The following is a 24,566-nucleotide window of genomic DNA, read 5'->3' as shown; positions in this document are numbered from 1 at the left end:
ACTCTATCATTTCTCTGCCTCAAAGTTCATGCTCTCTTGGGGGGCACCCACAAACATCCCGTTCCCTGTCTGAAGGCCACCCTGGCTCATTTGTAGGGCCCAGATAACTAATGTGCCAGTGAATGATGAGCCCTGGGACTCAGCCATCCCCCCCACCCCACCCCTTTCATGGACGGCTTTTTGCTGACTCTTGTATTTAAAGGAAGACAGAAGATTTCCTAAGATTATTATATTTTTAAGGTTTAAACATGAGGACTATGTAATCAAGGCTCTACACTTTTAGACAGTAGAATGAGTCAAGCCAAAAGTTCCTAGAGAGTGTTCAAGGAGGGGGGATCAGATGTACAAGCCCAAGCAGGGAAGTTTGGGAAGTGACTGAGGACCCAGACCAGGGCCATAAAGTAGGACCCAGCCTGAGGACGTGGACAGCAGCAGGATCCAGGCTATGAAGCAAGACCCAGGCCCACAAGGTGGACACAGATTCTCCCCACAAAGGACCTCCCTCTAAGATGGGAGGATGGATTATAGCTTCCATTGCAGGATCATCTGCCCTGGTTTTCCTCCTCTGGGACCTAATTTGTCATACACCTTCCTTATTAAAAACAAAACAAAAAACCACAAACAGCAACAACAGCCTTGCTGATACACTAGCCCCAAAATTGTGTTCATTCTCTCCGGGTAACATAAATGTGTGTTAACAAGGAACACGTATCTGGCATATGCAGAAGACGCAAAAGTGAAGACCTTCACGTTGGATCAAATCTTGCACAACTGTAGGCTCTGAAGGGGTCCAGAATAAGCCACCATGGCCTAAAAATTGTTTTGTGCCAAAGGCATCTGGGTTCCTGAAATCCCTTATCTGCCTAAAAGCAGAGCTTCCCCAAAGAACTTAACTGTCATAAATCCCCTCCCCAGAGTGGCTCTTTCTCTCCTTGGAGAATAGAAGTTGGCATCACACCCAAGGAGGCATTGCCATGAAATTCTCCTATCTCCCAAATATTGTCCTAAGTTGCCCATTTATCTTTCAAAAACTTCCTTTGTTTCTCCGTAAGTGCCCTCTAAGAAGTCAGTTGTTTTCCCAGAAGCGTCCCTCCGTCTCTCCCCATTCCCTGCTAAGATGGCGCGTCAGCCCCAAATTCCGACTGCCTCCCTGAGCTGCGTATCTCTGTGAACTCCCATGCATACGTATGTAATTATATCTGTTTATTCCTCTTGCTAATCTCTTTGTCAGGTTAATTTTCAGGCCTTCGATGACTAAAGTTAAGAGGGGAGAGGAAAAGTTGTTCTTTCCTGAGAGTACTTTGGAAACATTTGCCCTCCAGACCATGATAAAAGAGAGTTGCTCTTGGTACAGGTTGACTCCCAGGATAGAATTAAGTCAACTTAGGAAAAAGCTTGGGAACTGATACTCAGGGTTAATCAGATTTCCCCAGAAGGAAAGGACATATTACGACCTCGAGACTCTCCCAATCATAAAGCAGCTATCTGTACACGATGATCCGTCAGCTGTCTTGGCTAACCAAAGAATGAATAATGACCCTCAAAGATATCTAGATCCTATTCCCAGGAAGCTACAAATGTTACCATATATGGCAAAAGGGGTTTTGCAGATGTAATTAAGTTAAGGATTTTAAGGAGATTATCCTGCATTATCTACACTTTTACATGGGCACTGAATGTACTAAGAATCCTTATAAGAGGGAGACACAGAGCGATTTGACTATGGAAGAGGAAGAAGGTGAGGTGAGGTTGGCAACAGAGATTGGAGTAATGTAGCCTCAAGCTACAAAATGCTTGCAACATCCAGAAGACAGAAGAGGCAAGGAACGTGTTCTCCCTGGACCCTCCAGAAGTACCTAGCCCTGCCAACACCAAGATTTTACTTTCATAAAACTCATTTCAGACTTCTGATCTCCAGGACTTTGAGAGAATATATCTGAGTTGTTTTATTTTTTATTGTTATTTATTTACTTACTTTGAGAGAGAGAGAGAGAGTGGGGTCGGGGGGGCCTGAGGGGCAGAGGGAGAGGAATAGAATCTTAAGCAGACACTGTGCTGAGCACAGAGCCTGACACAACCCTGAGATCATGACCTAGCTGAAATCAAGAGCTGGACGCTTGGAGCCTCTCTGACCACTCCTCTTTTCCAGACTCTTGACTTGCCTTTCCTCCCAGTGAGGCTGCTGCCCCCAGCCCATGCATGATAATGGCGACAGCTGAGGTACTGAATGTTGGTTTAAAAAAAAAACTTCTGGGGCGCCTGGGTGGCTCAGTGGGTTAAAGCCTCTGCTTTCGGCTCAGGTCATGATCCCAGGGTCCTGGGATCGAGCCCCGCATCGGGCTCTCTGCTCAGCGGGGAGCCTGCTTCCCTTCCTCTCTCTCTCTACCTGCCTCTCTGCCTGCTTGTGATCTCTGTCAAATAAATAAATAAAATCTTTAAAAAAAAAAAAACAAAAAAACAAAAAAAACTTCTATGAGAGTAAAACAAAAGAAGTCTATGAATTGCCAAATAGTCCAGGAGAAGTCCTCCTACAGTCCAAGGACCAGATTACAGCAGGAAATGCAGCCAGACAGAATCACCTGGAAGGAAAAGCTACAATCTCAAATGAAACTACCCGCTATCCTTTTCAGTTGTTAAAGGAAGCAGGTATCAAAACTGCTTTCCGCAGAGAATGTGGGGACACAGCTTTCACTGCGCCTAAGTGTGAAATGATTCCAACTGAATGGGTTTGTAGAAGAATAGCAACTGGTTCTTTTCTCAAAAGAAATCCTGATGTCCAGGAGGGATGTAAGTTTTACCCACCTAGTGGAGCTATTTTTCAAGGATGATGCCAATAGTGAGCCACAGTGGTCTGAGGAACAGATCATTGCTGCAAAATTTTGCTTTGCTGGACTTGTTATAGGCCAGACTGAAGTGGATATCATGAGTCACGCTACACAGGTTATTTTTGATAGCTTGGAGAAATCCTGGTTGCCCCAGAACTCTACACTGATTGATATGATGATGGAAAATATGTTGATATAACCACCAAAGAAATTGTTCTTGCCGACGTTATTGACAATGATTCCTGGAGATTCTGGCCATCAGGAGATCGAAGCCAACAGAAAGATAAACAGTCACATCGTGACTTCAAGGAAGCAATTCCTGAAGGGCTCCAGATGGTGAAGACAAATTTTGAGTGGGCTGCAGAAAGAGTGGAGTTGCTTCTGAAATCAGAAAGTCCGTGTAGAGTTGTAGTATCGATGGGCTCAACTTCCGATCTCGGTCACTGTGGAAAAAACCATGAAAGCTTGTGGCAATTTGGGGGTTGCATGTGAACTTCGGGTAACCTCTGCCTCTAAAGGACCACATGAAATTCTGAGGATAAAAGCAGAGGATGAAGGGGATGGCATTCCTACTGCATTTGTGGCAGAGGAAGGCAGAAGTAACGGTTTAGGACCAGCGATGCCTGGTAACACTGCATACCCCGTTTTCAGCTGCCTCCACTTACTCCCGGGGAGCTCAGAATGTGTGGTCTTCTCTTCGACTACCCAGTGGTCTTGGCTGTTCAACCATATTTTCTCCAGAAGGATCAGCTCAGTTTGGTGCTCACGTATTGAGTATTAAATGTATTATACAACCATCTGGTATGGGCTAAACCGCGAGCAAGTATATTCAACACGTGGATTTCCTTGAAACAGGCTGACAAGAAACACCTGAGAGGGCAATTTATAAAACATCGTTGCTTTGCGCATTTTTTTTTTTTTACAAAAACTATACATTTCTTGTTTAGTTTCAGAAAAAAAAATCAAGATGAAAAGTTTTCAAGTCAATCAAAGCAAACAATAAAATTTACTAGTGAGTAAAAAAAAAAAAAGAGAGAGAGCGAGACAGTTGGATACTTAACCAACTCAGCCACCCGGGCACCCCTATTTGAGTTGTTTTAAGTCTTCAAGTTTGTGGTAATTTTTTACAGCAGTAACAGGAAACTAATGCGCAAATTAGCCTCATATTTGGAGGCCCCCAAAGTTAACTTAAATGCGACTCAGGCTCTCCCTATATGTGATCACTTAATTTTGTCTGTTTAAGTTAAATGACCCAAGTTTCCAGTTCTCCCACCCTTGCTCTGGTGGAGCTTCTCATTCTCCTTATCTCTCTCCAGTGCACCCTACTTAATCCTTCTTCCCTTCCAATGCAAGAAGATAGAAAATCTGTGTTCCACTTAGTCGAGAATGGAGATAGCAAACAGGGACAAGAAAGAGACAGAGTAAGTTGCTTTCAGGATGAATCCAGAGGGGGTGTTATTAGTAATTAAGGGCTTGCTGGTAAATGTTCTGGCACATTAGTAAAACTTTGGCAGGTTCACTACATCAGTTATTATATTAAACACCTTGTTTTATAATGTTCATAAAGAGGAGTGCCATTTAGACCTTGCCAGGACCTCTTCTGAGAAAGATTTGAGTTCTCAGATTTTTGGAAAAGGATTCTTCCAAATTTCTAGCAAAACAAATTAAAGAAGGAAATAGAGCTGCTCAGCTATGTGCCTTTTTTCTCTATTCACACCTTCTGATTGTACAAGTTTATATAGAGGAGTCAGGAGTTAATGTCTTAGATCAGTCTCTGGCTCATATTAGCAATGGTTAAATGTTATATTATTATTATTACTATTATTAAAATTATTTTCTCTAATGATTCTGAATTAGCTAAATAATTACCCCCTTCTTTCCAAAAGCTCCTTCAGGAATGTTAGAAAATCAAAAAGAGATGCACAAAGGTCAAACTGGGCTTTGCTTTTCTTTGGAAATTGCCTCCTGCTTCAAGAACAACTTTTTACATATGCATCTTGCATTAAAATGGGATTTTTCTTTCCTTCTCTCATCTAGGTGAGAACAAATAAATCTGCCGTGCTGTCAGAAATACTTAAATTGACCTCGGCTATAGATAACTCCAGACTCTTCCAAGTGATCTGTCTTGCCTAAAGACAGATCCATAAGACTTATTCCAACAAATATGATGGAAATCTGGATTTACCCAAAAATTCTAGAAGGAAAGATCAAGGAACAGTGTTCTACTCTTGGCTGCATCCAGGATCAAGACTTACTGGGGTATGTGAAAACCCAAGTTGTCTGGCCCCACACTTTGAATTTGACCTCTCACCTGATGATGCTCTCCCATCTCTGGGCAGTACACCCCCACTTCCTCTTTGCCCACATTACTTTAGGATCTTCCCTCTCTCTACACACTCCCTTCCCCTTCCCTGAGTTTCCCACCTCCAAGTCCACAGTAGGCTTCTCTGTGCCTTACCCATTTTCTTCTGGATGAAAAAGGAAAAAGGAAAAGGAAATAGTGCTACAAAGTTGGGATTCATTTTTGAAAACTGTACATACATATTATGTGTAAAATCAAGGCCGGATATAGAGTCACAATAGATCACAAGAATGATCTAACATACATTCTGTGTTATTAAAGAACCTAAAATTTATATACAAAGGTGATATTCTCAATGGTCAGCTCTTTTGTAGCCTTATTTAATCTCAGCCTCCTTTCCATCTGAGGCTGTGTTAGGGGCCAGGACTCCAGCCTGGAAGTGTAATGTGGGCTCACGAGCTATCTCAGCAAGTATCACTGCACTTCCAAAGCACATGTGGTGGGAGCGATTACTTGTTTTTCCAGAAACCATCTTTTTTCTCTCCTAAAGACAATTAAATTAAAATAAATTCTAAACGGAGAAATACTATGTATCTATCCACATCACCCACCTTATGTTGCTATGTACTTCACTCAAGCATGACTCCCACACTGCTATTTTCAGTTTTGTAGGAAGCACAGCAATTCACTGGCCATAACTTTAATGAAGGAAAAATTATTCTGGATAGGAGACATAGAAACAACCAATCACTGATCTGGCCATTCCACTACCTCAAGACAGGGTTATCTTTAAAACTTACTCTATAACTTGCTAATGCCAAGTATTTGCAGTACTCCATACTCACTAAAATATTAGATGTTTACCTGTTTGAACTAGCTCTCCCAGCCCCAATATCTAAGTCTCTTTTCCAAATGCATTTACTTATCTATTAATAATGGCGTAAGCTGAGTAAGCTTTCCTTAAGACTAATTTAAATAAATCAGAAGAAAAATGAACTACGCCCTTGGATTTTATGCCACATTGAGTAAATAACCATGTATAAACCTTCAGGAATACAGTTAAAAATAAGAATGAGTACACTTTCCCCCAAATGCTTCAAGGTTGTCCTTGACAATTGCTTCAAAAGATCAAGAGCACACATCTAATCCCAAGGCTCTCCTGTCTTCCATAATTCAGCTCAGTAAACCTTTATCAATCATTTACCATGTACAAATGACTAGGCTTGTCGTTTTAGTGGGCATAAAGATGAATAAGACATGGTACCTGCACAAGAAGAACTTATTCATTTCTCATCCATTAAGATATTGACACCTTTTTAGTATCTAATTTTATTTTCTGTTCCCAACAAGACTTGAATTAGACAAAACCAAAGCGTGTCTTGCCCTTTGTGGCATGAGCTGAATCTATAGCCAAAACACTAATCTTAAAATAGAGAAGGAAGACAGTATTAACAATTTTCTTTCCAGGAAGTCAGTTTGTGTTATATAGACTCTCTTTCCTCAGAGAAGTTTTTTTCCCCAAAAAAAATTCTTAGGTGAGTTCTCAAATATTTTTTCTCATTATAATTTGCTTCTGGTTTGCTCTAAGACCAATAGATAAAATCTTATGCTTTATTACATGAGAACAAGGGAATCTACCTTCCTCCTAAGGAAAACAGAAAACTGGTGAGAAAAAGCTGCTGAAGGAATGAACCCCATAGTGTCTTGGAGAGTTCCCCTTAAGACGAAATTTTGAACACAGACAAAATGCTGAAGAGTTAATGGCCAGAGACAGCCAATTCTAATGAGCTCTAAGGAGATTTGGTATTTAAATTTGAATCAGAAAAGCAAAATAAAGAAAATGCGGCCTCTGTTAAGAGGGCTGGGGTTGGAACAAACAACAGTCTTTTCTTTGATACCCTGGAGTCCTTTGCCTGGCTCAGCCAACAGGTCAGCTTAGTGCACTGTCATGAGAAAATGCTCTAGTTTGAGTCTGGACTTGCTTAAAGGCTACATACAATCTAGCAGACTTGTTGATGTGTAGGGGAGGAAAACAATTTCCCTTCTACCTTTCTTAGTTCTTAGCTGGGCCCCTATAACAAAAGACAGATTAGCAAGAGAAAAATTTTATGATGTATAATTCATGTATACATAGGAGATACCCAGAGAAAAATGAGTATCTCTAAGCAGTGGCTTACAACTCAAGCTTAAATACCATGGTCTGCTAAAGACAAAAGAAGTATGGTGGAGAGGAATGTCAGCTATGGGGAGGTTACTAGGTAAAGCACAGCAAACAAAGGTAAGGTTTGTTATTCAAATTTAAATCAATGCTTTCTCTACTGACCAAAAAAGAAGATTCTCTTATAATTTAGAGCCATTCTTCTATTCCTGATATAGTAATACAGAGAGGGAGATACCCCTAAAAATGGAGACTTCCTTTATAAATATAATTTTCCCTTTAAAACGGGTAACTGCTACTGTGTTTTCATAATTTAAAAAAAAAATTTTTAGGGGCACCTGGTGGCTCAGTCATTAAGTGCCTGCCTTCAGTTCAGGTCACGACCCCAGGGTCCTGGGGTTGAGCCCTGCATCAGGCTCCCTGCATGGCAGGAAGCCTGCTTTTCCCCCTCCTGCTCCCCCTGCCTGTGTGCCCTCTCTCACTGTCAAATAAACAAATAAAACCTTAAAAATTTTTTTAAATTAATTACTTATTAACTTTTATTCGGGAAGTAAAAGTAACAGAAACAGTGGTTCATAAGGCATGTCACACAAGGCCTGTGTGCAAGGACACTGCCCCAGTTCCACACTCCCCCTCAGGCACCCTATTAAGATGTCATTCTGGATGGTCACAAAATGGTGGAAACACATCCAAAATAATACATTAGTATTAATGCAGTAAAACATTTATGAGACTGGGTGGAGAAGACAAAGGGCAGAGAAGATAGCAATGTTGAATAAAATAAATAAAACTTCTACTAACAGCTAGCATCCTTCCAATTTTATATTAGGCTATTTGATTTGGACACTCTTTTTCAACGTAAAAACAGTACACATGAACCTTTTCAGCTTTCTGCTCAGCTTCTCCCAATGTGCCGTTCAACCCTATGCAATATTTCATAAAACAAATTATTTTAAATATTTTTCAACAATGAGAACAATAAAGAAAAGAGCCATGAAAGTAAGAATGTCAGTTGCTATATCTGAACGTATGATCCAGGATACCTGATCAATAGGAATACATTCATAAATATTCAAAACTGGAAGTGACCTTGGAATTTTTATTGCAACCGTTTCATTTTATCAGCTTCGAATACCAAAGCTCAGAGAGATTAAATTGCCCTCACTCATGTCTCCAGTATGCAGTAGAAACTGCAGTAAAAATCAATTAACTAAAATGAAACCACTTTCCTAACATATATGCCATGACCTGTTTACAACGAGAACAGCACTGCTAATATCACCAACGTTGCACCATATTCTTCTCTTCCTTGCTCCACACCCCTCTTAGAGCTCTGAAGGAGGAACAGGTCATCAAGAGAAACAGAAAAGGAATGACCGACATCATCTCCTTCTCCCATCTCTCTTCTTTCAAGTATCCCAGAGGTAGCGGGAACTAAGAGAAGTCAAAATGTTATGCCTGTCAGGCATGGGGGGGATGTCTCCTTGTGTGAGTGCTCTGCTTGGGGCAAGCAGTTGACACCAAAGAACAGCACAGGAGGGGTGACCAGGCACTGGGAGCCCAAAGTGGGCCCAGCAGCCCCTGTGCTACACAGTCCCAGTGGGCACCATGCAAGATGCTCCCGGAGTTAAGCTGGGCATGGGGAGTGATGGGGGGGGGGGACTGTATTTTGTGCTTTCATGGGACACTATGCATTGCCTAGATTCTAGAGGATTCTTTTGGGTTATATGATTCCAAGGGGGCTATTTTACAACTGTGAATTGCATATGACTGATAGCAATGCAAAATAACACTTGGCTATAAACATACAAATTCAGTCCCATCCCTAGAGGTTCCATGGACTTCCCTTCTAGTGTAAACGCTGGGTTGGGGTGCTTCTACACATTCATTTTAACATTCTTGTACTCCATGGATTGGTACTTTTTAAAAACTTTTCCATTGAACTTTACCATTGTAACTTTTTGAAAACTTTTTTAAAACTTTTTAAAAACTTTTCCACTGAACTTTACCATTGTAACACCTCACCAGTTTGAGTTAAAGAAAATCTTCAGCCATGTGTTCATTTTCATATCTGTATGTGAGTTGTGATTTTTATCCTTTTTAAAAAATAGTCTTTAAGCATCCAGAGGAAGAACCTACCTGGGTCCTTCCCTGTGATCCAGCCACGAGCATCCAAACTTGATGGAAGGAAAGGCACAGCTGAGAACTACAGCTCACACCTGCTCATGGTACATTAGCATAACAATAGACACTTCACCCTGGAGGCTCGGGCTTTTTTCCTTTCTCCCCACTGGGTTCCTTAGAGGTGAAAATCTATTATCCCGGGGAGAGTGTTTTAATTCACATCTAAGTGACTAGACCTCAAACTGAGTTTGCATCTTCAATCCACTGGGGCCTGGATTCATTTGCAAGTAAATAAAATTTAACTTTCCTTTCTGAGCAGTCCTTGCTGTCAGTGACAACAAGGAGCTCTGGCAAAATTTTCAGAATGAAAGGGTAAGCTTTGGCTTTAAATGCTAAGTAAGTTCTTTAAAAATAAAACTAAAAATGCTGGGCCCCTTCCTATAATATATAACTTCCCAGCCCTCTTCCCCCTGCCTGGTCTCCTTCTACTGGAAGGCACAGTATCCGTTATATCCTTCACTAAAATAAACATATTTGGTACCTAAACAGACCAAAGCTTATCAAGAATCTCAGCCTGTTGGAGGTACCTGGGGGCTCCAGGGTCTTTTGCTGAAACTCAGCCACTCAGAAGAGATGACACAGTGGATAAGAGAAGAACCAGGATCTAAAAATTAGTGGTTCCAAATTCATCCTCGGTTTTCCTACTACACCCTAAACCGAGGACAGTGGTCTCCAGAGGGAAATGTAGGAAGCAATTATTCAAACTAACTTTTCTTTATTTTCAACTTCAAAATAATGTTTATTATGGTTGTTTTCAAATGTTTTGTGTATATCTTGCAATATAATATAGCAGGATTATAGTATATGTATGTAATTTTTAAATGAGTGAATAAATAGATATGTCAGGGGTGTATGCTCAAAAAATACACAAGGATGACCAGTCAAGACTATTTAGAGGCCTTTTCTTTAGTGATACTATTAAACATTAACTAAGCCCTGCATTCCCTAATAGCAGGGATGGTAGAGGAATTCTCTCACCATTTTGTGTTCCCAGAAAACATAAAGAACCACCAAGGTAAATAAAAAAGAAAAAAAGAAAGAAAGAAAAAAAAAAGAACCACCAAGGGAAGAGCCATTTCTGTCCTTCGGTGATTTAAAGGCTATAAAATACTGGTTAGGACCAACTAGAAATAATTACAAAAACTGGAATAAGCAAAGGCAGGTTCTGAGACGCTCAGAGCTGATAAACCCTTAAAATTGAGTTGTTCTGGACTGAATTGTTTCCCCAAAAGTCCATACATTAACATACTAATCTCCATTGTGCTTGTATTTGGAGATAAGGACTTTAGGGAAATAATTAAGGTTAAATGAGGTGTTAAGGGTGGGGCCCTAATCCTATAGGACTGCTGTCCCTACAAGAAGAGATATCCCAGATACCTCTCTTCCCCTTCACTCCACAACATTCAAGCACAGAGAAAAAACCCTACGAGGACACAGTAAAAAGGTAGCCATCTGCAAGCCGAGAAGAGCTTCAGACATCAACCCTGAAAGCAGCTTGATCTTAGACTTCAAGCCTCTAGAACCGTGAGACAACACGTTACTATTGTTTAAGCCACACCGCCCCCCCCCCATTGTAGTATCTTAACTATGGCAGCCTGAGCAGACTAATACACTTGTCCACTTCACCTCCACTGATCAAAAGTAACTATTATAGGGTAACCCTCTTGGGTCCCCTCCCTCTTCAGGAGCTTTGTACTATCACTCGATACACTTTGCTTTATTATCACAAAAAATCCCCCCAAACAACACTTTCCTTATAGCTACTTCTTCTCGGTTGCCTTCAATTCCAAACAGCCCTCCTGTCAAAGCGGCATATTTTGTGATGACATGTTCGGCTCCCCTCCGCAGGAAAGTCTTTCCATCTCCAAAAAAATATATGAAAATTCATTCCAACCTCCCACCTTCCAGCCCACAGTGCAAAACACTTGTGACCTTTCTTTCAGTAATTGCAGGTTTCTAACATCAAATTAGAAAGTAGGAGTCCTGAAAGTCAAAAGAGCAATCATCTTTTAAACACTAGGAAGATACAAAGGAAGGGGCCGTGCAAGTGCACGTGTCTTTAAAAATATCTAAACCACGAGGTACCTGGTTGGCTCGGCTGATGGAGGATACTGCTCTCCCTCTCAGGGTTGTGCGTTCAAGGCCCACGTTGGGTGTGGAGATTACTTAAAGATAAAAATCTTTAAAAAAATTTATCTAAGCTGACTGAACCTAGACCATCTTTCAACTCCTTTCTGTCATTTTGAGTCTACCCGTACCTTCTCTGGAGCGACTCCGGATTTCTCTGTAGCCTCCATGGCTTCTCTACTCCCCAAACTCTCTGCATGTTCCTTTTTTTTTTTTTTTTTAAAGATTATTTATTCATTTATTTGACAGAGAAATCACAAGTAGGCAGAGCGGCAGGCAGAAAGTGGGGGGAAAGCAGGCTCCCTGCTGAGCAGAGAGCCCAATGCGGGGCTTGATCCCAGGACCCTGAGATCATGACCTGAGCCGAAGGCAGAGGCTTAACCCACTGAGCCACCCAGGCGCCCCTGCGTGTTCCCTTCTTGCTCAGAATTTTTTAATGCCTCAACATCTTTACAATGAGATTTGACACCATCTCCAACTTCCCCGGCTCACTCTCCGTACTCAAATCCCACTTCATCGAGCCTTCCCTGACCTTCCTCTCATTCCTATCACATACACCTGTATTAAGCATCAGGCTGTCTTAGTCCCTTCGGGCTTCTATAACCAAACACCACAGTCTCGGCAGCTTATAAACAACAGAAATTCACCTCTCACAGTTCCAGAGGCCGGGAAGTCTCAAGTCAGGGTGCCAGTGTAGTTGTGTTCTTGTGAGAGCCCCCTTCCTGGTCATAGCCAGCAACTTGCTGTGTCCTCGCACAGTGAAAAGGCTGAGCGCTCTCTCAGGAGACTTTTGCAAGGGCACACATCCCATTCCTGAGTTTCCACCCTCAGGACCTAAGCACCACCAAAGGCCCCGCCTTCCAGTACCATCGTCTTTGGGGTTTGGATTTCAATATATGAATTTTGAGGAGGCACAAAACCTTTCCATTGGCCTAGTGTTTCCAAATAAAGTCACTGCCAATTGGGGAGGACGTATCTCCAAATGGCCCAGAGAAGCATACTTAGGGAAACAGCTGTGTTGCCCTCAGTGTGGACAAGGACTGGGCTTCTGGATGACCAGAACCATTGAGGAGGCAGGTGTGTGGGACAAAGAGGATGAGTCAGTCCATCTCTCAAACCTAGTGTCTCTCGTCTAGGGACTTCACTTTCAAGGATGGTTTGATGTCCATTTTAATAGCTCTCAGACCATTAGTCTGGGCCAATTTCTCGTAGCCCTTCTTGATCCGAACGAACATTTACAACGTCTCACCCTTTGGATTAGATGCCGTAAAGGGATGTTCTACCCCTAGTATAAAAATTCAGACTAGAGGCAAGGGCCCACATCATCTAAGTAGCTGCCTCTATAGAGATGGTAGTAAAAGCAACAGAAATCTAAAATAAGAACCTAATGCCTCACCCAGGACCCCTCTTGGAGGACTCCTACCCAAGTCACAGGACCATGCTGTGCCTCAATCTTCTTATCCCGAAGAAGGGCACATTTACTCTTGGCCTAGAAAGAATTTTATAGGCTTGGGTTTGCAAAGCCAGTCTGAAAGCACTATTAATTTCCCCCGGAACACCCTGGTCTCCAGACACATGTTAATGCTTGCCCACGGCCTTCGGTCTCCGAAGCCTGGCTTTTCAGAGCCACTGTCAACTGGACTGAAAATATTACCTTGTAGGACCTACAAGTTTCATGTTGCATTCTGAGCTCCTGAAATGGAAGTTGATAAAGCGGGTGTGAAAAAATCACTTAAGATCTCCTCGAGAATCTCCATTCCCAATTGGCAAGAATCCTGGAGGAGAGAATCTCCACCTGGTTTCTTCCGTCTCCCTTCAACCCCCTCCCTGGAGACAGATTGCAAACTAGCCTTTGCCAGAGCCAGGCTACCACATAATGCTGTTGCTGCAACGGCCATGACCTTAATTACTATGGCCTATTATTCAAAAACACTAATTGAGTCATGGTCCCATTGCAAATGTGACTTAACTTGTGTTTTACTGCTTTGCTCAGGCGCCGCAAATAAAAAATAATGGCAGTTGTAATTAACTCAGAACCGCCATATACCCTGCCCCTCCACCCGTGACGGGTAAAAGTTCAATTAAAAAGTAAAGTTATTAACGGAGTAGGGTTTGGTCACACATCTGTCATACAGAGTGTGACAGGACACAAAAGTTACCCCACACCACTAGTGAGAGACTCCCTAGAGACCCGTGGTAACTTTACCCTGGGGCTTGCAAAATAAACAGCGCTCTCCATCAAGCACTTAAAATTACTTCCTGTTCGGGGTCATGTGATTGGTCATTTTCCCAAGAAAGTCTAAATAGAGGTGTCTATATCAGAGTCATGAAGGACGCAGCAGTAAACTGCTAAACCAAAAGAAACAAAAGGATCATGAAGCAAGTCTAAGAATATAAGAACCTTACAGAAATGTCTGCACGCTCCCCAGAAGTTTATTAGGAGCCTTTAAAGAGATAGGCAATACAATGAGCTATTGCTCACATCGCGAGGATGGCTGTCACGAGAAGGAAGGCCAGCCACGAATGTTGACAAGGATGTGGAGACATTAGAAAATCTCACGCACCACCAGTGAGACCGTGCAATGGAACAGTCACTGGGAAAACCCTTTGGCGGGTCTGAAAAAGTGAAATGAGAAGTAGTCAAATGACCTAGCATCTCCACTTCCAGATTCATACGCAGGATTAAATAATGTCTACACAAAAACTCGTATGTGAGTGCTCACAGTGGCACTCTTCATGACAGCCAAAAAGTAAAAGCCACACAAATGTCCGCTGATCGAGGGCTAGATGAACAAAATGTGGTCCATCCATACAACAGTCTGTCCTTCAGCCAAAGAAAGGAAAGAAGCACTGACCCATGCTACAACCTGCTTGAGCCTTGAAGATATGCTGAGTGAAAGAAGCCAGTCAAAAAAAAGTGTCTGCCTTTGGCTCAGGTCATGATCCCAGGGTCCTGGGATCGAGTCCCACATCTGGCTCCTTGCTCAGCGGGGAGCCTGCTTCTCCCTCCGCTTGTGCTCGATCGCTCTCTCTCTCTGTCTCTCTGACAAATAAAATCTTTAAAACAACAACAGAAGACAAAAGGTCACATATCATATGGTTCCATGTAGCCAAAAAGACCAGAATAAGTAATCTGTAGAGACAGAAAGTAGAATCGTGGTTTCCAGAGGCTGAGAGATGGGGCTGTCATGGAGGAAAAGCCTTTTTCATTGGCTGGGTCCAAAAATCATACTGATACAAGACGGATTAACCGGAAAAAAAATTAATTACGTGTGTACGCACAAGCGTTTCACCCAGAAATGAGACGCAAGGCAGAAGCCAGATGATTGAGGTTTAGGTAGCATCTTAGGCTAAACAAAGGAAAAGGGGTTTGGGCCTCTGGAAAGGTCTGGGGAGAACAAGTTATGAGACGGGGAGGAAATATATGGTAAATGAGGCTTGTCTCGTTAGGCACACAGAGTCTCTAGGGTGCTAAGAATAGTCTCTTGAGGGTACGTCTGGAAGCACCTTTTCAAAAGAGGAAATTTATACTTAATCTTAGGCAGTTAGGAGTGGGCAGTAAAGAACTTTTTTTGGTGGGTCCCAATTGTCCTTAGCACAAAATAATCTTTGTGCCAAAGGGCACTGTCTTTACTCAGCCTCTTCTGTCAGTCCAGGCGCCCCTTACCTCAGCCGCTTGAGGCCAGACAGCACTGCCTTCAGGAAGTGGGGGACACGAGCCAAGCAAATAACTGAGACGATAAAGACGCAACTCAGAGTGAAAACAGAAGAATCGATACGGACACGGTCCTTCATGTTCTTGCCTGGGTGTATATATTTTATGGGGATTGCAAACTTTAACCCACACGTGGGGAAATGTGCATCTTCCTTCCGGTCACAAGTAATCCGGCTTCTCACAATTTTTAGGATTTAAAAAATTTTAGCTACATGTCCAAACTGGTTTAAAGCGAAATCCAGTCTGATCATGTACAAGAGCTTTTAGGAAGTGTCCAGTATCTCTTAGATAAAGGTGCTCAGCTCTCAGGTATCTTCCCTTTCCTCGGGCTGATCCCCTACAGACGCCTCGATGTTTAAGGGAAATGTGACAGCTCTGCCAGCCTTCGGCGGCTCGTGGAGATGATGATCTGGACTTTTCTGGCTTGAGCACTGCTCTGGGGGTGCTTTCAGGCTCACTCAACCCTCGCTGCTCTAGACCTCCTGCCTTTCCTGCAGCCAGCTTGCGGTCCCGGTGGTCCTCTGCTCTCACAGACCTCCCCAGTCCCAGCCTCAGCGCTGACGTCCTGTCACCCTACCTATGTCTGTGGCCCGGGGAAATGTCCCCTGCTCTCAGCTCAGCATCCCACAGCAAGGATCCCGGGAAGCCTAAGGTAATTCCACCCAGGGCCTCCCTCCCTCCCACCCTGGAACCATCCAGGGTGAGCCAGGCAGGTCTGAGAATGGATCCTGAGAGATTTCCAGGGTTCTAAGGAGCATCTTGTTTTGACAGAGCCCTTCCTCTGCCTTTGGCTTTTTTCTCTCCTTACTTCAGCCAAAGCCAAATGAGGCAAAATTCTGGGCATATACAACCCATTTTGGGTATGCTTACCTCCCTCTACAGAGCTCTTCTCCACAATCCCCTGGGGCTGAAAGAATCAGGCTTTCCCCACTTCTATAAATCTCAGTTCTCACTGTCATACTCTGTCTACCCTCCTTAAGCAGAACTCTCTGCAAGGGGTTATCCAGGACTGGGCGGTGTTAAAGAGGAGAGGGGAGTGGACGTGGAATGAATCAGAAAAATCTCTTCATTCTCCTTTGCATGTCAGGGGCTGAAGGCTATCCCACCTTTCCTGCATGCACTCTGTCATGCGCTGAATCTTCCTGTCCCATGCACTCCTCCTCCCTTGAGCCAGGGCAAGCTGAAACTTGGGGCCACCTAAGCCAAAGCCTGCCACTCAGAAAGGCAAAACAGAAACACACATAAATACTTTAATACTTTTCAAAACCTTCCCCTTTGCCATATGTACACACAGTTGTAGCTAGACGGGAGTGTTCAGTAGTTAAGACTATTACGGAATTGTGGAATAGTTTTGAGTACTCAAGTATTCAAAAAATGATACCATAATGTATCATTTTTCTAGATCAACAAATGCATTTCATTGTGCTAATAGCCGATGCTCTTGTACTAGGATGAAAAGTAGATGCATTTAAACAGGAGACGTGTAATGTAAGTGTCCATAGGTGTGCTCTGGAACCAGATAGCCTGGATTCGAATCCTGACTGCCACTTTCTTTTGGCAAGTTGCCAATCCTGTACTTTCATTTCCTCATTTACTAAATAACGGTAATAATTTATTTAAAAAAAATTTTTTAAAATGTTATTCATTTGGCAGACAGAGAGAGACACAGCGAGAGAGGGAACACAAGCAGAGGGAATGGGAGAAGGAGAAGCAGGCTGCCCGTTGAGCAGGGAGCCCAATGCGGGGCTTGATGCCAGGACCCTGGGATCATGACCTGAGCCGAAGGCAGATGCCCAACAACTGAGCCACCCAGGTGCCCCTATTTTTTAAGTTTTTAAAAAAGACTTTATTTACTTATTTCAGAGAGAGAGACCGAGCGAGCATGCAGGCATGAGCAGTGCGTGGGGGGAAGGGGCAAAGGGAGAAGCAGACGCCCCGCTGAGCAGGGAGCCTGATGCATGGCTCCATGTGGGGGACTCCATCCCAGGACCCTGAGATCATGACCTGAGCTGAAGGCAGATGCTTAACCAACGGAGCCACCCAGGCGCCCCCAAGGGGTAATAATTTAGAAGGTGTTTATAACAAATAACAGACGTAGAGACGCCTGGGTGGCTCAGTGGGTTGAGTGGCTGCCTTTGGCTCAGGTCTGGATCCCAGAGTCCTGGAATCTTGTCCCCGCATGGGGCTCCCTGCTCAGTGGGGAGCCTGGTTCTCTCTCTGCCTGCCACTCCCCTTGCTTGTGCTCTCTCCCTGGCAAATAAATAAATATAAATATTTAAATATTAAATATTAAAATTAAATTAAATTAAATTAAATTAAAATTAAATTAAATTAAAATTAAATTTAATTTAATTAAAAAATTAAATATTTTAAATATTAAAATATACAAATATAAACATATAAAGGAGTTAGAACAGTTCCTAGCACGTAGTAAAAAGTATAATATTGTTAGCATGTAATTGTGATATGAATCTGACTCCCATATAGCCCAACAAATACGGGCTGGGTGCTGTGCTAAGCATTCAAATTCCATGCTGAACAAGACAGATACAGTCCTGCCCTGGGTAGGTACCAGAGCTCACGACAAGGACCCACACAAGCTTGTTGTAGGTAGACAAGATCAAGGTGTGTTCCCTCAGGGATTTCCTCTGCTATAGTTATAGGCTTCCTGGAGGCCAGTGGGGTCACCGCACCTGAAATGTCGCCCCAGTGGGCATGTCTATTCTTTGCCAGCACTATGTGGTCAACAGCCTTTCCGCTCCCAGGCATCCCAGGCTCTTTGGTTCCCCCCAGGTGCGCGGACAACCCTGCGACCGAGTTCTTCCATCAGTGAGACACAAGGGGGCAGTAGCGGCACTTGGGCTTTAACGAGGAGTGACTTTTAAAGATTTTATTTTATTTTATTTTATTTATTTGACAGACAGAGATCACAAGTAGGCAGAGAGGCAGGCAGAGAGAGAGGAGGAAGCAGGCTCCCTGCTGAGCAGAGAGCCTGATGCGGGACTCGATCCCAGGACCCTGGGATCATGACCCGAGCCGAAAGCAGAGGCTTTAACCCACTGAGCCACCCAGGTTCCCGAGGAGTGACTTTTAAAACCGAGCCCTAAAAAGAAAGGGAAATAAAGATGATGCAAGGCCAGGTAGGAAGGGGGGTGAGGAGAAAAGAGGAAGAAAGGAGGGAAGGAAGGAGAAGCAGCGCAGGGTAGTAATAATTAATAGTAATAGTAATAATAGTAATGTTTGCCCCCAGCCTCGCTCCCGTCTGGACACGAGGCAAAGCGTGGATCAGTGCACCCACGTGCACACTGGGGGACACATCTGCTGTGGAGGGAGGAGCGAAAGGCCAGTGGCGCTGGAGCCCTGCCAGGAGGGCCCCTAGGGAAGTCTCGCCCATCCTCCAGCCTCTTAGAGCCCCCCTCCACCCCAACCCTCCACCCCCAGCAGCTCTCTTAGCACCCGGTTCGTCCTTCCCACTGGCCCCAGGAGGGAGCCTGGGAGCTGCCATCAGCCACTCCCGCCAGCCACAGCAGCGTGAGCCGGTGTCCCAGCCACCACACCCCACCCAGCCCCAACACGCCCACAGGCCATTTTCTTTCTAAGAGCTTTACTACCAGGAAACAGATAAGAGGTAACAAAAATAAGCAGAGAGCGAATTACCAAGATAAAGGCAATCTTTTATAGCACCGGGAGGAGAACCTCTAGCTCCTACTTTCTTTTCAAAACTAGATTTTTCCAGAGAGAGCTAAGGTGGCCCAGGACAGGGGGGAGTCCAGAGATGGGAAACCCTCCCGGCTAAGACTGGAAGAGTCCTGCACAAACCAGGAAGAGTTGGCACCCTCCAGGGGGCTCTTATCTGCCCCTCCTCTCCTTCTGACAAAGATCCCAGACTCAAACTTGCGCAGTCACCCGGTCAAGGGCTGAAGGAAAGGTGGGTGTTCCGGCCTTTCCTGACACCCATTGTCTCAAGTGCATAGTTGACATCACCCGAGACCATTACGAAGGGATCACTCAGTAGGTGATTCTCTCTCCTGGGACCCCTCCTGGTTCTGTCCAGGTCCCTCACCCAGAGGGGAGGGAGGAGTAGGGCGGGGTTCCTTCTGCTCACCTGGCCATTTTTTAGGGAGGGGTTACATTCTCAAACCCAGGAAACCCTCCCATCCCTGACGGGCCCCACAGCATTTTGCAAACTTCTGTTTCCTGAAAGGCTATCTTAAAAACCATCTCCTAAGTTAAACAGGATTCTTTGCAGCAGGATTTCCAGAATGGTGATTTGCTAACACCGTGCATTTCCTCCAGAGACTCCAGGCTGCAGCCCCTCCCAAACCTTGTCCCTTTGCTTCTGGGAGTTACTACAATGGCTTCTAGAACGTGTGTTCTGAAGAGCGTAGGACCCTGGAGTCTTTATCCCACCGGAGCAACTGTGGGGCTCTCTCCTGGTGATACCAGCACTCTTTCACAGAGCAATCACACAGCACGTTGGAGGAATTTCCCTGACGTGGACCCAGGGCCAGCCCAGCCATGCCAAGCAGGGGTCGTGGTGTGTGCCTGTGTGTGGACGCGTGTGTGTACACGCCAACATGCTTGTGTGCAGTCTGCCCTACTCGGTTCTTTGCATCTAACCCAGTTGCCTGTGGCATTCTCTGCTGGTGTGGGGGAGGGCAACATAAAGTCTTCTAGAGGCTTTGTGCCTGCCTGACTTCCTACACTTTTTATAAAAATTGTGGGGTCCAGCTGGGTGCAAATTCCAGCCAGTTTGGTTCTCCGGTCATCCCCTTGTGCACCAGCATATGTAGGATTTACTTTAGGTTCCTATAAGCAAACAGTAGTTTTGTGATACTCTTGCTTAAATATACTCGAGTACATATGCCCATGTTATGTTTTCTAATAACATTAAAGACTGTTGCCTTGAGATTAGTTCAAAGCAACACATATGTAATAGGTTTTCTTTTTCAAATGATGTGTCTTTTCATCCCCCCCCCACCCACATTTTGTTTTTGCCATTTTTAAATGGCAAAAACTCCAACAAGTGCTGATTTATAATACTGAGAACCAGCTTTGGAAAATAAATTGGGAAATGCAGTTTGAATTCCTTAATTTATTTATTTTCCCCTCCAGCTAATGTTGCTTGTTTGTTATTCTGAATCTTGAGCATTGATGCTAAGAAAGAAAAAGTGTGCCCTCCTGCGGGGCGTTTATCACCTGTAAATTTCCAGGAGAACTTGTGCCTCTAATCTGTGAATTTGTTTCCTCCAGAGCAAATTGACTTTCATCGAGGTGACTTTGGAGACAGGTCCGTTAGCAGGTTGGGAGAGGTGGGCTCTGCAAGCCCCCGGGTTGCAGAGGTCTGCAGAGCTCCCAGCTGGCTGGGGGGCCGCCCTGCTGAGCACCCCCAACCCCCCTCCTCTTCCCCTCTCCTCAGAGCTGCCTCCATGGTACAGTAGTCCCCCCACCAAACAATCCAAGTTGTTTAATTAAAAGATTACCAGCTCCTTATTTCCTAAGCGAAACAGAATGGTAATTGTTCCCTCTGTAACGTAAATAATGGAGACCAGCCTTCCCTCCCTGTCCCGGCAAGGGAAATCGCTCTTGGATGGGCTGCCAGCCTCTGCCGCGCAGCACTTCAAGCCTCACCTCGCACATATGTGCTATTAAAGCTGATTTCTGGCAAGTGCTGTTGGTGGTATTTATTTCAAAGAAGCCAGCTATTTAAATGGAGTTAAAACAAACAGGTCTTTCACTCTCTGAGCCCCAATCTACAACCTTTGGCTCAACCTTCCCTGAGTTTTGTTTGGATTTTTTAAAAAATGACAACACCCTCTAATAAATTCCCTCCTTCTGTACCAACTGGTCTCAACTGGCACTGGAAAGGCTGAAATGCCAAAGAGAAGGTTGAAACTGTCCGGGTGGCAGCTGGCTGAGAAAAATTAACCTCCCCGGGTTTCCGACTGATTGAGGTCACCTTTTAAAGAACAGCCTGTCCCCTCTGACCACCTGCAGACGGGGTGGGGGGTGTCCTACCAGCACCTCCCATTACTAACTGTGGCAGCCGTGCTCCAGGGCCCGGGTGTTCTGCGGCCGGGGAGAGTGGATGAAGGCAAAGTTGCACCGTGAATTTCAATGTCAGAGACTGTGACAGCTCGAAGGGACCCCGGAGGGGATGGATTCCTGCCCTTTCTGGACGAGGAAGCTGTGGCACTTTCCAGAGCCGCAGAGCTTGCTGACTGTGGGAAGGGGAGCCACGTGGCTGTGGCTTCTTGCCGATGCTTCTCTTGACCACGGAGACCTACCCACGGCATCTCCTCAGTTGGATTTCTGGGGCAGGGGCGGGGCAAGGAAGGGGCCAGTGGGAAGGAGACCTGGCGGTTCAGGAAGACAAACCAGTCCCCTAATCAGTAGCCAACACTGTAGGGGAGGAGAAGGCAGGACCAGAAATGACGTGGGCTTAAACGTGGGCTTTCTCTGCCTTCTCTTTTTACTTTTCTTTTTGAATTTACTGTGCAAAAGTTTCAGTTCGTTACGCACCTCAGTTCGTGGCATGTTATCATCTTTGTCCTCTCAATGGCCCTCTGTTGCTTTGTTAGTTCTCTTTATCTCCAAACTCCAGTCCCTTCCGCCAGTAGGCCACCATTCTAATCTGTTTAGTGTGTCTCTTTTTATTTGTACCTGTTCTTGCAAGAACAGGTGTTGTACATGAAGAGACGTGTACAACATGAACTTGTTATGTACATGAATATACGGATAGATTTCTCTATGATATACACGAGTTTTAATTTCATTTTGAAACAATTAATAGGCACACAAGACACTGTAATCAGAAAAATAGTTCCAGGGGCACCTGGACGGCTCCGTCAGTTAAGCGGTCTGACCCTTGGTTTCGGCTCAGGTCATGATTTCAGGGTCATGAGATGGAACCCCAGCTCAGCCCCCAGTCGGCCTGAGATTCATTGGCCTTCCCTCTCCCTTCCCTTTAGGTCCTCCCTCCCCCCCCCCCCCGCCCTGCCCCCACCACCAGGCTCGCTCTCTTTCTATAACAAATAAAAAAATAAAATAAAAAAAAATACTACAGAGAGGCCCATGAAAAGATGTTCAACATCATTGCTCATTAGAGAAATATCAACATTGCAAAGAGATACCATTTCACACCCAGCAGAATGGCTATTATTTAAAACAGACCAAAAAAACCAAACCAAACGAGTGTTGGTAAAGATGTAGAGACATTGGCAACCTTCTGTATTGCTGATAGGGAAATAAAATGGTGCAGCTGCCCTGGCGAGTGGTTTGGTAGTTCCTCAAAAAGTTAAACATAAAGTTATCAGATGATCAAGCAACTCCACTCCTAGGCATGTCCCAAAAGAACTCAACACAGGGACTCAGATACTTGCACACCGGTGCTCATAGCATTATTCACAATAACCGAAAAGTGGAGACAACCAAATGCCCATCAAGATGAATATGGATTTGTTTTTAAATGTGGTGTGTGCCTACGATGGAATATTGTTAAACCGTAAAAAGGAATGAAATTTCGATCCGTGCTATAACATGGATGAATGTTGAAGATGTTATGCTAAGTGAAGTAAGCCCCACACGAAAGGGCAAATACTATGTAATTCCACTTAAATGAGGTGCTTAGAGTAGTCAAATTCATAGACACAGAAAGTAGAGGAGTGATGAGCAGGGGCTGGGGCCTGGGGGGAAGGAGAGTTATTATTCAACGGGTATAAAGTGTCATTTTGGGATGATGGAACTGTTCTGAGAAGGATAGTGGTGATGACTGTACAGCAATGTGAATGTACTTAACACCACTGAACTATACTTTTCTTTTTTAATCACCCATGGTGACTTCTTCTTCTTCTTCTTCTTCTTTTTTTAATTTATTTAATCGGAGAGAGAGAGAGAGGTCAGTGGGAGAAGTAGACTCCCCGCTGAGCAGAGAGCCCAATGCGGGACTTGATCCCGGGACTCCAGGATCGTGACCTGAGCCGAAGGCAGTCACTTAACCAACTGAGCCACCCAGGCGCCCACCTGAACTGTACTCTTAAAGATGATCAAAATAGGGGCGGCTGGGTGGCTCAGTGGGTTAAAGCCTCTGCCTTTGGCTCAGATCCTGATCTCAGGGTCCTGGGATCAAGCCCGGAATCGGGCTTCTCTGCTCAGCGGGGAGCCTGCTTCCCTTCCTCTCTCTCTTCCTGCCTCTCTGTCTACTTGTGATCTCTGTCTGTCAAATGAATAAATAAAATCTTTTAAAAAATGATCAAAATAGCAAATTTTAGTTATATACATTTTATCACACACACACTAGATGACATCAAACAATACAGTAGAGAGTGGTGCCTGGATGACTCAGTCAGTTAAGCAGCCAGCTACTGATTTCAGCTCCGGTCATGATCTCAGGGTCATGGGATCAAGCCCCACATTGAGCTCTGTGCTGGACGTGAAGCCTGCTTAAGATTCTTTTTCTCTCCCTCTCCCTCTCCCTTCCCCAAATTAAAAAACACAAATAAAAATAAAAAATAAATAGTAGGGAGGTCCCATGTAAGCTTCACCCAGTGGTGACATCTTACCTGACAATCATGCATTCTCAAAACCCAGATATTGAAAATGAGGTCAAAAAACCAACTAGACAACAGATCTTAGGCAGATATTACCAGTTTTTGCATGGAGTGTTTTTTCTTTTTTCTTTCTTTCTTTTTTTAATGTCTTGATGTATGGTTCAATGACATTTTATCATAGCTTTTTATTGATTAATAAATAGCTATTGATTTATTGATTAATACCATAATCATGGGGTATGTATATATTTTTAATTTATCTAAAAATTATGGTGGTTTTTTTTTAAAGATTTTATTTTATTTATTTGACAGAGAGAGAGATAGAATCACAAGTAGGCAGAGCAGCAGGCAGAGAGAGAGGGAGAAGCAGGCTCCCCGCTGAGCAGAGAGCCCGATGTGGGGCTCGATCCCAGGACCCCGAGATCATGACCTGAGCCGAAGGCAGAGGCTTAACCCACTGAGCCACCCAGGTGCCCCTATGGTGGTTTTTTTTTTTAAGAATTCTCATTTTTAGAGATGAGGAACTCACTGTTTTTTGGGTTTTTTTTTTAATTTTATTTATTTATTTGACAGACAGAGATCACAAGTAGGCAGAGAGGAAGGCAGAAAAGGAGGGGAAGCAGGTTCCCTGCCAAGCAGAGAGCCCAATGCAGGGCTCTATCCCAGGACCCTGGGATCATGATCTGAGCTGAAGGCAGAGGCTTTA

At 44.2% G+C, this 24,566-nt stretch overlaps 1 pseudogene across 1 annotated transcript; it reads left to right on the top strand.

The window, feature by feature from the left end:
* Positions 1-1,722: 1,722 nt before the first annotated feature.
* LOC308354235 (bifunctional phosphoribosylaminoimidazole carboxylase/phosphoribosylaminoimidazole succinocarboxamide synthetase-like) lies at positions 1,723-18,144 on the top strand (annotated as a pseudogene). Its single transcript has 3 exons — positions 1,723-1,743; positions 2,478-3,703; positions 18,105-18,144. The product of its transcript is annotated as a bifunctional phosphoribosylaminoimidazole carboxylase/phosphoribosylaminoimidazole succinocarboxamide synthetase-like (transcript).
* Positions 18,145-24,566: the final 6,422 nt, after the last annotated feature.

Source organism: Martes martes, assembly GCF_963455335.1.
Source record: "Martes martes genome assembly, chromosome: 13".
Lineage (NCBI taxonomy): Eukaryota > Metazoa > Chordata > Mammalia > Carnivora > Mustelidae > Martes > Martes martes.
Note: the sequence above shows the minus strand (reverse complement) of the source record. Positions and strands in the feature narration are given on the sequence as shown.